The following is a 15,187-nucleotide window of genomic DNA, read 5'->3' as shown; positions in this document are numbered from 1 at the left end:
GGCGCCCTGGGCCTTCACCAAGATCATGAGGCCAGAGGCGGCGGCCATAAGAGAAAGAGGGATTAGGATTATCGTCTAACTGGACTATATCCTCTTTCTGGCTCAGAACAAAGTCACTCTCCAAGAGCAAGTAAACTGGATCCGTGCCCTAGTGTCCCCCCTCGGTTTCCTGATAAACACAGACAAATCAGAATTACAGCCCAACCAGAGAATAGAATTCTTGGGATTCATAATAGACATCAAGAAAGCTTCACTCGAGCTCCCAACCCACAAGATCAAAGCCATCAAGAAGGCAGTGATAGCAAAGAAGAATATTTTGCTCCGCAATCTAGCCAGGATAGTGGGTCTCTTAGCAGCATCCATCCAAGCAATTTATTCCGGGCCCGTGCATTGCAGACCCCTTCAGAGACTCAAAATCAGGCACCTTCAAGGAGGTGTAGGATACCATCAAATAGTTACCTTAGATCAGGAAGCAATGACAGAGCTTCAGTGGTGGCTTCAGAACATGGAAGCATGGAATGGTCGAGCCATTTTTGGCGATACTCCAGAGCTGGGGATAGAATCAGACGCAGGGGAGCCAGATGCGGAGAAATAGAGATAGGAGGGTAGTGGTCCATAGAGGAACTGCAGTTGTACATAAATTGTCTGGAACTCTTAGCAGGCTCTTAGCAGATTCCTTTGCAGTATGGGCTGTAAGGCCAATTGTTGTATCCTGCTGAAGATGGACAACATCTCAGTAGTTGGATACATAAACAAACTAGGGGGGTGGACAAGTCAAAAATGCTAGCTGAACTGGCAAAGGACTTCTGGTATCACTGCCTCCAGCGACACATAGTAGTAACAGCAGAGTACTTGCAAGGGGAACAGAACATAATAGCAGATTGGAACTCACAATATCTCATCGATTGGAAGCTACACACGAGAGTATTTGCTCAGTTACAGGAAATTTGGGGTCCGTTAGACATCGATCTCTTCGCGTCCAGATTGAACGTTAAGACTCCCAGATATTTCAGTTGGAGGATAGACCCGGGTGAAGTGGGTACAGACGCATTCCTGCATCATTGTACCGGAGCAGTCCATTATGCCTTCTCTCCATTCATCATACTGACAATACTATTAGCGACAGTCCGGAGAGAGGTAGCACAGTTAGTGACAGTAGTCCCGCTGTGGAAGTCCGAGGCCTGGCTTCCAGTAGCGATTGAACTTTCTTTGGATATTCTGAGGATGATCCCTCACAGACGGGACCTTCTGTTCAGCCCAAACGGCCTGACACACCCTCTGATGATCGAGCAGGGGATCCTACAACTGATAGCATGCATGGTTTCAGGAAGAGATGGGAACTACCAGGCATTTCGCAGGTTGCAGCTAACTTCATCAGAGATTCCTGGGCGCCTTCCACCCTTCAGAGCTATGGCGCTGCATGGGACCGGTGAGCCACCTGGTGCAAAGAACAAGGTGTTCATCCCATTTCGGCACCTGTAGTATAGATGCTCAATTTCCTGGCCGATCGGTTTCATGACGGGTGTGCCTACAGAGTTTACAGGTCAGCAATATCGGCAGGACACGACAAAGTGGAGGGAAAGCCCATCGGAGAACATCCTTCTATCGTACGCCTCCTGAAGGGAGTTAGATCACGTAAACATCCTGACCTAAATACTCAATGCTATGGCACATGAAAGAGGTTTTTCTGCTTTTTCTCAACTGGCCCGACAACGGAGGGCTTTCTTTGCCCTGACTGTCTGGGAAACCAGCAATGTTTCTCTGCCTAGTGGCCTGTAGGAGAATATCAGACATTAAAGCTCTAGAAGTTGATAGGAAGGTTTTCTACCCGGAAGGCGTAGCTTTCAGTATCGCTAAGAGGACAAAGTGTGATTCTAGAGTAATTTCTTACCCCTATTTTCCAGGTAGCACGAAGTTGTGTGTGGTGCAATGTATCAAGGATTACGAAGCAGCTACAGCCAGTATTAGACCATGCAGAGTATCCGAGCTCCTCATAGCGCATAGAAATCCATACCATGCAGTAGTCACAGCCACAATAGCCAGATGGGTCAGAGAAGTTATGCATTTGGCAAGTATAGGCCTAACTAGATTTGGTGCGCATTCTTCGAGAGGAGCTATGGCATCTAGAGCATTTGCAGCAGGGGTGTCACTACAGGACATTATGAAGTCAGCCGACTGGTCTTCAGAGTCTACGTTCAAAACGTTTTATTTTAAACCTATGTCACAAATGGCTAATGTTGTGTTAAATAGCTGTGAATAAGCATAATGCTCGCCACCGGTCTTGACATAGAATGGAGATTGCCCATGCTTACATCGCACAGTAGTCTTGATTCTATTAAAGACACAAAGGCGAGCATTATATTCCGCCCAGAATACGCGGGATGAATTTATGATTACATGGCATATTGCTACTCTGTAGTGCGTACATGCGTATTCCCACCCTCACAGTATCATTCTCATTGCCTCATAGGAGAAGCGCAGAAAACGTCATGAGGAATAAGGGGGAAGAACCTTGACAAGCTATTTCAGGACCAGCTTGCACTGCCAGAGGTTTCGTCGCAGGGCCATTGGCCTCTCAAGAAGGGAAAAGCGAGTTTACATTACAGAGAAATGTTTGAAGTTTAAAAGCTTACATTACAGAAATCGGGAAGGAGGTTCGCTGCCAAAAGAAAGAGGAAGGGACAAAGACAGGAAGCAGGATATACAGGGATCCCACACCCTGATAGGTGGACAGAGACAGCCTCAGGACTACACTAAACTAGAGACTTAGTTTCAAAGAACCCTTAAGCTTTCATTTGATTTGATTGGAAAAACAAAACAAAAATGTTGAGTTCAAAGTATAAAAATGTGAAATGCTGTGAGTTGCAGTATTAAAGAAAGTTGAAGCATAATGCTCGCCTAATAATAGATTCAAGACTACCCTGCGCTGTAAGCATTGGCAATCTTCATTGTTCCAACCAGAAAATACACAAAAGACAGCTGTGCACCAAAAAGCCAACATTGCAGCAAATTAATGATAGATATTGCTTCAGGAATTGAATGCTGCGCAGTATCACCAAAAGCGTTTTACAGAAATCTAGTATAAAATAACAATACAGGCAACTACTTATTTTATTGATCACTTTCCTTCAACATACCTAAGGCCTGAGAATAGCAAGCATTACTAAGCTATCCTAGCCGTGATGTGAAGCTGAGACCTGCGGGTTGAAAAATCACAGTATTAACTCATTGAGCTATCAAAACAGCTCTAGCACGCAAGGGACTAAAAACACTTCTATTGAAGCCTTGCTTTTTTCTTTTTGTTTTTGTTTTTATGTTTCCATTTGAAGGATGTAATACAAGACAATAAATAATATCAGTGGATCTAACAATTGATAATATAACGCGGTTGTGTTTCTGCCTAAATCTGCTTTCCCATTTGGGGTTCTCGGGCTCCCCACGGGGGGCCCGACAGCCCCAAATGGGAAATCAGCTGTAGGCAGAAACACCGCGGCATGTAAACACAACCGCGTTGTGTTTCTGCCTGCCTTGGCTTTCACTTTGGGTCTCTTGAGCACCGGAGACCCAAAGTGATGGCCACAGCAGGCAGAAACACAACGCGGTTGTGTTTGAAAACGCTGCGGTTTTTCTTTCCGAGTTTCTCAGGCTCCTCCGAGCCGGAGGAGCCTGAGAAACTTGGAAAGAAAAACCGCAGCGTTTTCAAACACAACGTTGTATTTATGTTTGCGGTCGCTTCAAAAGCGACCGCAAACATAAATACAACGTTTTCAAAGCTGCGGTTTTATTTGTAAGTTTTCCGGGCTCCTGCAGCCCGGAAAACGTAGAAAAAAAAACGCAGCTAGTGCTTATTTTAAAAAAAAAATAAATAGCACTTACCGAGATTCAGCTGCAGCTTTCCTGCTCTGGTCTTCGGTCCCCGTCCTCCGCGTACAGCACCAATGAAGGAAAAGCCACCCAGCGGTAGCTTTTGTTTACTACAGCTGGCTGGCTTTTCCTTCATTAGTGCCGCAAAAGCAAAAGCCAGCACAGGCGAGCATCCATTTCACAAAATGGATGCGCCCATGTGCTTGCTTTTGCGAATTTTGAGCTTGAATAGCTCAAAATTTTACATAGGAAGTTTTAAAAAAAAAAGTGCTAGTATTTTTTTTTTAATATTGCCTATCTATTTTTTAAATAAAATTTTTTACTGGACTATCCCTTTAACCTAAATCTGAGATGGGAGCAAGCGTCGACCATCAAATGAAAATAAGGCAGTCCTAGTGGCGTTGTGTCGAATAAAAAGGGCCTATACTAAGAAACCTATTGCCAAACCTTTCAACTAATACAAAAAGGGTGTGGGATAGTTTTCAAGAAAAGAAAGAAGTGTTCACAAATAATTTGTCAGGATGCGGTCATCTGGGTCTGCCTTCCCCACGTTTAGAGCACGTGGTAAGGTAGGATATTGGAGCACAGTACACTCTCGAGCTTCCCCAGCACGAGATGACAGTTCCTCTTGCAGCTGTCACAGTCGTCGATGGCCAAGTCTCGTTTCTCTTGAAAGTCTCTTGCTTTCGAGGGCCTGACGTATTCAGCTAACAAAAGTTCCTTCAACAAACAAATGAAGTTCAGTTTCCAATGTTCGCTGGTTGATGGGTTCACCCCTGGGCGCCCTTCTTCCGGGCACTGACCCCTCTTTACTTTCAGCCTTCCTCCTCCGGGTTCACTATGGCTTTTCCTTCTTTCATAAATCTTAATGTCTTTGTAAACAGTTCCAGTGGACATCCCTTGGCCGGATTGACCTTTGTCAAAACACTGTTTCTTGGGACTTTAGACTTTGCTCCTTCTTTGGTAGCATCCCTCTCCCTGGTTCACTCTTGCCAACTTCACATTCACTTTGCTTTCAATGTTTGCAGGATTCACTTCCCTAGCTTTCTCACGAGGCGGTATTCTCTTGATATGATATGATATGATATGATATGATATTTTATCTGTATCATGCTCATGCACAAGTGTTTCAGAGCGTGACAAGGCAAGGGAGGGAAACAAGGGAGAACAAAAACCAAAGATCTTACTAGGCCCAGTGACATTGCGAACGAGCAAGTGCACGGGAGCGGGAAAGGGGAAAAGTGCATGGAAGGGGGGAGAAGTGGAAAGTGCGAAGCAAAGAAAAACAGATAAATAAATAAAATAAATAAATAATAAAAGGTAGCAAACAGTGGTAGTGCAGCTAGCACGTGGTGGGTGCTGGGTTTAAGGAAGCAGACAGGGTATGTCTGATAAGTGCAGAAATAAAGGGGGGACTGTATGGTTACAGATACAGACCGCAGTGCAAGGGATTGCCTGGAGGCAGTACAGGTGGGTGGCAGGGTGAGCAGGTACCTGGGCCCGGAAGGCAGAGGGTAGGCCAGGTGCACGGTGCCGACAGAGAGAAAAGATCATCATGGGAGAGGAAGGGCAAAGGCAGAAGCAAAATAGAAGGTCTTGAGGTGCTCCCGGAACCGGAGATGGTACTCTTCAAGTTTCAGAGTGGCAGGGAGGCTGTTCCAGAGGGAGGCCCCAGCTGGAACAGAGATATACCCCCAGCTTGTTTCTTTGAAAAAAGACTGACCCTGAGGGAGTTTGAGGTGGAGGAGCGAAGAGCTTGAGATGGGAGGTAATTAAGAAGGGATAGCTAAATGTATTTTGGACCCAGGCCGCAGAAATCCTTGTGGACAATGCAGAGGGTTTCAAGCTTAATCCTTGCATCCACTGCGAGCCAGTGGAGAGATTTCAGGGCTGGGGAGGGACGATCACATAGCTTGAGGCCAAGGACAAGTCTCGCATTACTGTTCTGGATGAGTTTTAAAGGGCAGAGACTAGAGGCAGGTAGATTTAGAAAGAGGCTGTTACAATAGTCCAGCCTAGAGAGAACCAGGCTCGGGAGACAGTGAGCTTCTGGGGGAAGGAGATGAAAAGCAGAGTACCTCTGAGGAGGTGCAGTGGGAAGTTTGACTTTTTAGAGACATCAGAGACGTGGGCAGAGAAGGAAAGTGTGGAGTCGAAGATGACCAAGAGGTTCTTAGCCTCGGAGGTGGGGGTAGGAGGAGGGCCACGGGAGGCCGGCCATAGAGTGAGGGGAAAGGAGGGTGAAGGTGTGCTGGCATTCAGGCAGAGATCGTTGGTGGCACACCAACCCTGAATGGCAGTTAGGCAATCAGAGATGTGAAAAGGAGAGGAGGTGGCCGAGGGAAGTCTGAAAATGATTTGGGTGTCGTCAGCATAGCACTGGAAATTGGAGCAGAAAATGGCAATGCAGTCGGCGAGAGTTGCCAGGTATTGGTTGAACAGGCAGGGTGAGAGGTTAGACCCCTGGGGAACACCACAGGTAGAAAGGGAGATAGATGAAAGGAAGGACCCAAGTTGGACCTTGGAGGGTCGATCAGAGAGGAAAGAGGTCAGCCAGGCCAGAGCCTGATTCGTGATACCCAGGTTGTCACAGAGACGATTGAGCAGGATGGTATGGTTGACCGTGTCGAAGGCGGAGAAGAGATCGAGTAGGATGAGGACAAAGGGAATGTTAGAATCGAGGTTGGAGAGCAGATCTTGACGGATGTTCAGCAGAGCAGTTTCCATGCTTCTGGCAGCTCTAAAGCCAGACTGATAGTCATGGAGATAGCCAACAGAATCAGAATGAAGATTAAGCTAAGAGATGGCCAGCTTTTCCAGGAGTTTCACCAGAAAAGGAGTAATGGAAATTGGGCGATAGTTAGCCTGACCAAGAAGGATCAGCTGTGGGTTTCATGAGAAGAGCGTGTACGAGAGTGTGCTTCAGAGGGGACGGGAAGGCTCCTGAGGCAAAGGAGTGGTTGCAAAAATCAGCAAGGGCCAGGGCGAGTGTATCAATGTGGTCCTTGGTGAACCTGTTTTGACAAGGCTTTCATAGATCAGACCTGTCTAGCGACCTCGTCAGGGGAGAAAAGAGAAAAGGATGAGAAAGAGGGTGGGGGTGGCTGAAGGAGGGTCAGTGTTCACAGAAGGAGAAGGGAGAAGAGGGGAGGAGAGGGTGAATAGGATGTCCTGGGTTTTTGAGGTGAAGTGAGAGGCAAGAGCATTGCAAAGAGCCTGTGAGGTGAAAGGAGGGGTAGAAACTGCAGCAGGGTTGGCCAGCTCCTTGCAGATTTTAAAGAGTTCGGGTGAGTTATAAGATGCCGCAGAGACACAGGCTTAGATGTGGCCTCTCTTCTTTGTGTGGACAGAGATTTGGTATTGCCTTTGGAGCAGGTGACAGGCCAGTTTGTCAGATGATGAACAAGAAGCCCTCCATTTCCTCTCAGCCGCACTACACTTACTTTTAAGTGTAGCTAGATCAGAGTCATATCAAGAATTGCATTTGGCTTTAGACGTCAAGCGGATCCTCATGACAGGGTCAAGAGCATCAAGAGTATCAGAAATAGAAGAGTAGAGCAGAGACAGGGCTGTGTCAGAATGTAAGTTAGCCAGAAGTGGATGGGGGAGAGAAGGTGGCGGCGAAAGCCTCCAATGACACACCCTTCATGGGCCGGATGTCCGAGAAAGTAGGTGGCAATGTTGGGGTAGGCTTGGCTTGGGGGGAAGAGAGGGAGAGGTGAGAGGAGAGGAGGGAGTGATCGCTCCAGGAGAGAGGATTGGTTAGAGGGATGGAGAGGGGGAGGTCAGAGGAGATCAAGACATCAAGTGTGTGCCCTGAAGAGTGAGTCAGGCCAGAGGGGAGGATAGAAAGGGAGAGGGAGTCGCAGAGGTTGCGGAAGAGTACAAAGGATGAACTAGGAGAGTCTAGATGGATATTGAGGTCACCAAGGTGGAGGAGTTGAGTGGTTGAGGCCAGGAGGGATGAGGAGAGATCCACTCACTCAGAGAGAACTTAGGTGATTTGGCCACAAGGCCGGCAGATAGTAGCTACAGTAAGAGAATGGATAGGAGATAGAGAGAGTGCCTGCAGACAAGACATTCAAAAGAGGAGTAAGTCTGAGTGGGAATGATAGAAGCAGGAATCCAATCAGGAAAGATCAGGACTACACCCCCTCCGGACGGAGAGGATCTAGGCGCAGAGAGGATCTTGTAGCCATCGGGGAGGAGAGAGTAAAAACTCTTGACAGAGCTGGCTGTGAACCATGTCTCGGTGAGACCGCGGACATTGAGGTCAAGTTTTTCAAGGAGATGGCAGATGTCACAGGAGTGTATGACAGCAGAGCGAGAGTTGAGAGTGGCGAGATGAAGAAGGTTGCCGGCCTTAAAGACCTTCCAGGGAGGGGTACGAATCAGGGCCTGAGGTGGGACAGAGGAGGAAGAAAGAGAGGGCAAGGTAGTGAAGGAGGAGAGTTGGGGACAGCAGGAGATGAAAGGAAATTGATGAGGCGAGGGAAGCGCCTGTCAAAGAGGAGGAGATTAGCCAGAAGGCCTTGGACCCTCCCCATACTTGCCCTTACTTTCTCTCCAGTTCTTAGGTCAAAGGCTTTTGACTGTACAGAGATTTTGCTTCACCTCCTGTATGACCACTTTGACTTAACTTGAAGGCTCTCCTATGGCCTTCTGGTATCTGTAATTTCATTCAGACGGGGATCGACCAGAGTCTCTCGAGTTAGCACCCATGTGGTGTCGGTTCCCTCTGCAGCTGGTCTCCCCTTAACACTTTTACAGTCCTTTGAACTTGGTTCAACTTGCCACTTTGTGACTTTCATTCACCACAGCCCGGCTCTTATCGGTTCTCCCCTCCGCTCACCGGCTGTGATGAACCGTTTGGCTTTCCTCATATCTGAACTTAAGGTCAGTACCACGGTAGCAGGAATTTCCCTCTCTCTCGCTTATCAGCATCGAAACGCTCCATGTAACATCGACATTTGTTGCAGTACACTTGGGCTATTGTCCTCTGTCTTTCGATTCCCTCTGCAGCGGTTTCACGGGTCTTCGTCGAAAAGGGCAAGGTCATGCCTCTCCTTGTCAGCCTTTCGATATTCGCCGACTTTCTCCTGCTCTTGAACTGCCAGGCTTGGATAGCTGTCTCACTGTGCGGTCTGCCTTGCCCGTACGGTGCTCTCTTGCTCCATCTTTTAGGGGAAGAGAAAGGGCCGTCAGGTGTGTGTGATTCCAATCAATTGCCTGACTTTGCCTGGCTCTTGTACTGCGACATGTCAGGTAAACGGCTCTGGTGTTAGTCCATTCTCTTGCGTGTTGTGCAAAAGTGTTTGTGTTGGAAAAGGGGAGGGGCCGTGTTTTCGAATGTCCTACATGGTAGGATGAGGAAAATATGTTGAAGAAATGGGGATACCGCGTCTCACCCGTCGGTGTCCAACTCCCTGAGGACCACCCATCCAGGTGATCCTCCCTCACGGGTCCAACCCCAGAAACTGGATCCAATAGCGATGGCCGTGTCCTGGCCACCTGGATGACAGATCCCCAGGCACTAGCTAGGGAGACACATCCAGGTTTCTCACAGGAGGAAGCATTACATCGTTCCAGTCCATGAATATTGCATATGGAATTCCAATTTAATGATTAATACGATCAAGGTTTTTCCAATTGGCCAAAATAGTTTGAATTGCAACTAAGATGAAGAGATCGAACAAATGACAGGCATTCTTTTTTAAAAATCCTCATAAAATAGCACTACATAGCAGAAGGAATTTAAAACAGAAGTCATGTTGAATCTTGAAGATTAGTTCCATTGTTTCCACACGTTATTCCAATACGTCTTTACAAATTCCCAGTCCACAAACATATGTTTAAATGATCCTTCAGCATGTAGGCAGCTCCAGCATCTGTCGTTTTGAGCTGCCTTGCACTTGAAAGGTTTTGTAGGAGTAATGAAAGCTCTGTGATGGAAAAAGTATAGGGGTTGGAATAAGCTGGCTGATGAACTTATTCTTTTCCACACTGGGGGCCAACTTTTATCTTCATTGTTTAGGTTGCACTCAGGCTGCCATGCAATCTGTGACCCCCACACAGGACCAGGAGATGTTTGGGCAGATAAGACTTCATAAAACAAGGAGGCACTAAAATTAAGATTTAGCATTCTTTAGGAGCAGGTGAATTAAATAATAAAACATCAAAGTTTTCCGTTGGTGCATTAATAATGATAGCATATTTGTGCAAATAGGAGACCGGAGTAGAGAACTTTACAGCAAATTGATCAAAAGGCAACAGCACTCCTTGAAAAAATAACTGATCTACATACTTAATCCCCTTAGAGAGCCATAGCTTCCAAAAGACAGATATGCCATTTGCTTGTACCAAGGGGTTGAACCAGAGAAATTGCGAAATGAGCGGCGATGGGTTAAGAATAGAGGGATGCAAATAGGTTCTGAGGTAACGAGTAGATAAGATAACACAGCCTTTGATAAACTGATTCTTCCCTTTAATAGTATAAACATCAATGAGTGACAAAGGGGATACCATAGCTCTCTCCAGGGTCAACCATGCAGGCACATTGTTATGGTTGTTATGGGTGAACCACATCTGCTTTTGTTTCAAAAGTTTGAATGATTTTTTTTTAATCAGGAAGCCCTAATCCACCATTTGCAGGAGATTTTTTAGTTTACATATTGGTATTCTGTGCCGCGTCTTCCCCCACAGGAACGTGGTCAGGCTTGAATCAATAGCCTTAAACAAAGAGGAAGGAAGGGAGATTGATAGCATAAACAGAAGATATACAATGATTGAGAAATCATCATTTTAATAGACTCATTGCGACCCCACGGAGCCTTGCTGTTTTCTTAAGAAACTCATATAGGCGCACACAATGAAGGTATGATGACTCCTATGTGAATCACATAGTAGTACTACTAGCAATATACGTTTTTGAGTTATGGCAGTGAAGTACAAAAATGCTAGTTTAACAGTGAGTATAGGTAATGGACAAAATGTGCTTTTTTGGTTTAGCATTTAAATAACAAAGTTGCGATTATGGGGTCAGCCTTTTAATTGTATTGTTGGTTGAACTCGATTGGTTTTATTGTGCTTTGGGTGTAATGTAAATGTTTTCTCTATATGAAAATGTCCTTGTTCTAGCTTTCACTTTGGTGTGTTAAATTGGATGTTGTCTGCCATGCTGAAGTTGAAGTGAAAGTGTATACATGTATAGGGCGAGTGGATTGATGGAAGAAGTATTTTAGGGAAATACCATGGCTGTTTCTTAAATGCAGGGAAAAGCTTTTGGGGTGTTTCCCTGTTGGCATCTTAACTCAAAATGACTGTAAGGCAGTCAATAACAGTACAGATCAACTGCTTTCCATGCCAGAGCTCCTGGAGACCATGAACATGGCAGCAGTGCACAGTATAAATCACAATAAAATAACATAACATTCTGATTGGCTCGGAGGAGGTCAATAATGAGTTACATGTGCTAATAAAATTCACATCTTGTTTAAATAGAGTACTCCGGGCCAGACTGCACCTGTTTCCAGGCAGCGTAAAGATAAGAATTGGCTGGCTGGTACTCAAACCTGTGGCTGCAGACTACACTAATATTTTCACCAAATGTTTAATTCACTGAGCTGTCTTTTTGGGCGAAGGCGGTGATTACAAGTTAGGCAGTAGTGGTAAAACATGTGGTACTTCCAAATACTGCATGTTTTACAGACCCACCAAACTACGAATTTCATGAGGTAAACTCTTAGTTCTTGCCTGCTTTTGTGTGGAGCAAGTTTTTCCCCACAGAAAAGCAGTATTGACTGCGATATTACCGCATGTGGTAATCTCCAATTCATTGATATGGCATTTCTCCAATTTCCTCCGGCCTTCCAAAATGGGAAATAGTTGAAGGGTCAGAATCATGCATACCCTTGAAATTACTGCATGCTTACTGCCATAATTCTGCTTGGTAGTATTATCAATACCACTAAACTCGTAATCACCTCTAAGAATCCTTATTACAGCAAGTATCTGGTGGATGAATAGGATCTGCAGATTAAATTACCTCTTAATCAATAAATGTGACACTCAACACACCCCTGAACTTTCACCTTATAGCTTTGTATGTTTTCATATGTCTACAAAAGTTTCCAAATGCTGCTAAAGAAAATGCAAAAGTATGCATTTTCTTTGTATGGATTTTGTTTTATTTACAGAACAGTGATGTTTTGGAGATGCACGATTGAACTTTTCTTAACCAATGGGAAAGCCTTGGACGTGCATTTTCCCAGCTGTACCTTTATGGAATGAGACCAACGAGCAAATTATTCAAACACCACCTTAAAAGGCAAGCCTGGCCTGAGTCCTAGAGCACGTTCAATCTGCACGGGCATTAAGCTGCCCCAGATGTGTTTCTGCTCCATTGGTTCTCCCGTAACTTAGGTCTCTAGGCAGCCCAATCAATGCAACCACAGTACAACGGAGAACAATCAGAATAAAAGTGTGATGGGAAAGCTTGTGCTGGTGCTTGTTTTGCTTGTCGGTACCAATACCAAGATTGACAAACTTTATGCAAATCAATCCAAACTCATTTCAAAAGTGAGTGGCCATGCCCCTTCTGTATGAGACAACAATCAACCTCAGATGTGTTTCAGCCTCCTTGACCCTTGTCACTTCCATGTCGCTTGAGTCTATACAGACAGTGGGGGTCATTACGAGTTAGGAAGTAGCCCCCTTACCGGGTACGGGTTCCTTAAATGAGGAGTTACCGGGCCATTCCAACCTTGTAGGGCCCCGTAATTCCTCATTCAAGGAACCCGGACCAGCTACATCCCCATTCGAGCCCCCATAGTGCTCAATGGGAATGGGGAGCATGCTAACAACGGGCCTGTTAATAACGGGCCCGTTGTTAGCATGCTGGGCTGCTCGCAGGACCCGCAAGCAGACCTCGTGATAGGGCAGTAAGAGGTTAACGGCTCTGGAACCTTTACCGGCGCCGTTAACCCCTTACTGCCCTCCTCGTAATGAGGCCCAGTGGCAAAATAAATCTGGGAGTCCTCATGAACAACGGCCTCACCTTGGAACCACAAGTCAATGCAATAAGTAAAAAATGCTTCTACCTCCTGCAATTAATATGAGGCATCCTCCCTTACCTCAATTTAGCGCACAGTACCCTTGCCATCATCTCCTTGGTAACATCTAGGATAGATGGTCTATACCTGGAAATGTCTGAACGCCTCACCAAAAAACTACAACGCATCCAAAATACAGCAGCAAGACTACTCCTGAGACTAAATAGTAGAGACCACATCACATCTGCTACACTGGCTACTGGTAAAGAAACGCATCCACTTCAAAGTCCTCTGCATTAAATCACTACAGGGACAAGGAGATAAATTCATCCAAAGAAAATTCTCCCAATACCAACGAGAAGAGATTTAAGATTTAGCACCGACCTCCAAATAGAAACAAGACACTACAAGAAATAAATCAGTGCAACCACTTTTTGTTGTCTGATTGCCAAACTATGGAACTCGATCCCTAAGGAAATAAGAATGATAGAAGACCACCTCACTTTCAGGAAACTACTAAAAACCTGGATTTTCAACTTGCTGAGATAAAAAGACCAACTATTCAACACCCACCGTCACGAGCGGACCACCCAACCATAAGACAGAAACAAGGAAGACAAGCGTAAACTCAGAATAAAAAACAGTAACACAGCTACAAATACCCAGAGATCACCCAAAACCCACTAATCCATTACTCTCTTCCACACACCCCACACTTCTCCCCTGCAACAGTTGCCCAGAGGGCTTCTGAATCAACCCACCAAAACATGCAAATTGCACCTCATCCTCTAACCAAGCTACAAACCCAATCACCTAGGCAACTAACAACTCAAGCACTAGATGGCATGCTTCTGGACACAATGAGCCCCAGTGCACAAACTAAAGCACAATCCAGAAATCTCACACGCACAGACGCCAGTTCCTCCTGGTTCTGCATATATCAACAGATGAGCACAACATCTATCCTATTCCTATCTCTCTCACTAACCAACCCTGCCCACCTTTCCTTACAGACCCATGTGAGCGCTTGGAGACCAAGAAAACTACAGCGGTGCGCGGTATAAATCAAATTAACATAACAGTGAGAAAGGCACCCATGTCTAGACATACTCTATCAATTCTATTCAGGTAGTCAAAGTAGAGAACAAAATAATGCAAAACAAAACTTTAGGTTAATGCTTCATAATTACTTGTAAAAGTAGTTTAACGACCTGTCTCCGTGAAATGTGCTGCAGACAACCATGTAGTTGCTGGGAGCCTGCCATGCATTAGTAATGTATGCAAGGGGCTGGACAGCGCATCTTTGCGCTACAGTCTAGCCTCTCCTGAAATGCTCTGTTCACCTTAAAGAATAAGGTGACCTGAACATTTCTCAACGCAGCACAAATGAAACAATTACTTTCTCTGCGCTCCTCTCATTTGCGCTACTTTTAGATAATCTGGCCCATGGTACTTTAAAGACAATGCGCCTCATTATAGCTGTGCCGGTCCGGTAACAACGGTGCCGGTAAACCGGCACAGTACGACTCTGCGGGCGGGACTTGGAATAGCCCGGTGGCACTGGGAAGTCAGGAGCCGGTAATTCATTACGGATCCGGTGGCTACCTGCCAGTTTTACGGGCACAGTTTATGCCAGACCCGTAATGAGGCCAAATGTCCACTATTTGGCTTAAGGTTTTACACACATAGGGTTTATATTTTAAGAGCTTTTGAGGCATTAGAATGCCTTTTACTGTCCTCATTCTGATGGGCACTGGTGCAGGAGAAAGATACTCTGGCCTTACCTTTGTGCATGCTGAAGATGGGCTTAGGAGGATTCCCTGCACAGTGTGCAGGGAATCCCGGCGGGAACTCAGAACTCATTGATGATTCCTGCATTATACAGGGAATCCCGAAAGTAATCTGAGAGGATCCGTATTTAGATTTCTGCGGGCAGGCAGGATTTCTGTGAATTGTTCCCACTTTTCCGGTGCAGTGTGCAGAAATCTTCGTCCTAGTGGCCACCATTACAAATCTCCCAGGATTTACTCCATCTTTCTATGAGGTGACAGGTACGGAAACCCTGTCGAATTTCAATCTCTGCGCCTACCTCCACATGAATGCTGTGAATGAGTAGTCTGTCTCCGCTCAGCAATCCTTCTGAAAATGCCAGGCCCACCAACATGGAGGTGGTTCCCTTTTTAGTTTTAGCGATTAAGTGGTGCTAAAGTGCCACCTACCAGCCATCATTATTGCATTGGAGTGCAGCTAGGAGACAAATGACAGATGACACA

This window comes from Ambystoma mexicanum, chromosome 8, assembly GCF_040938575.1.
Source record: "Ambystoma mexicanum isolate Mex_15411 chromosome 8, UKY_AmexF1_1, whole genome shotgun sequence".
NCBI classification, from domain to species: Eukaryota; Metazoa; Chordata; class Amphibia; order Caudata; family Ambystomatidae; genus Ambystoma; species Ambystoma mexicanum.
The sequence above is the reverse complement of the archived record's forward strand: the minus strand, read 5'-3'. Positions refer to the sequence as shown.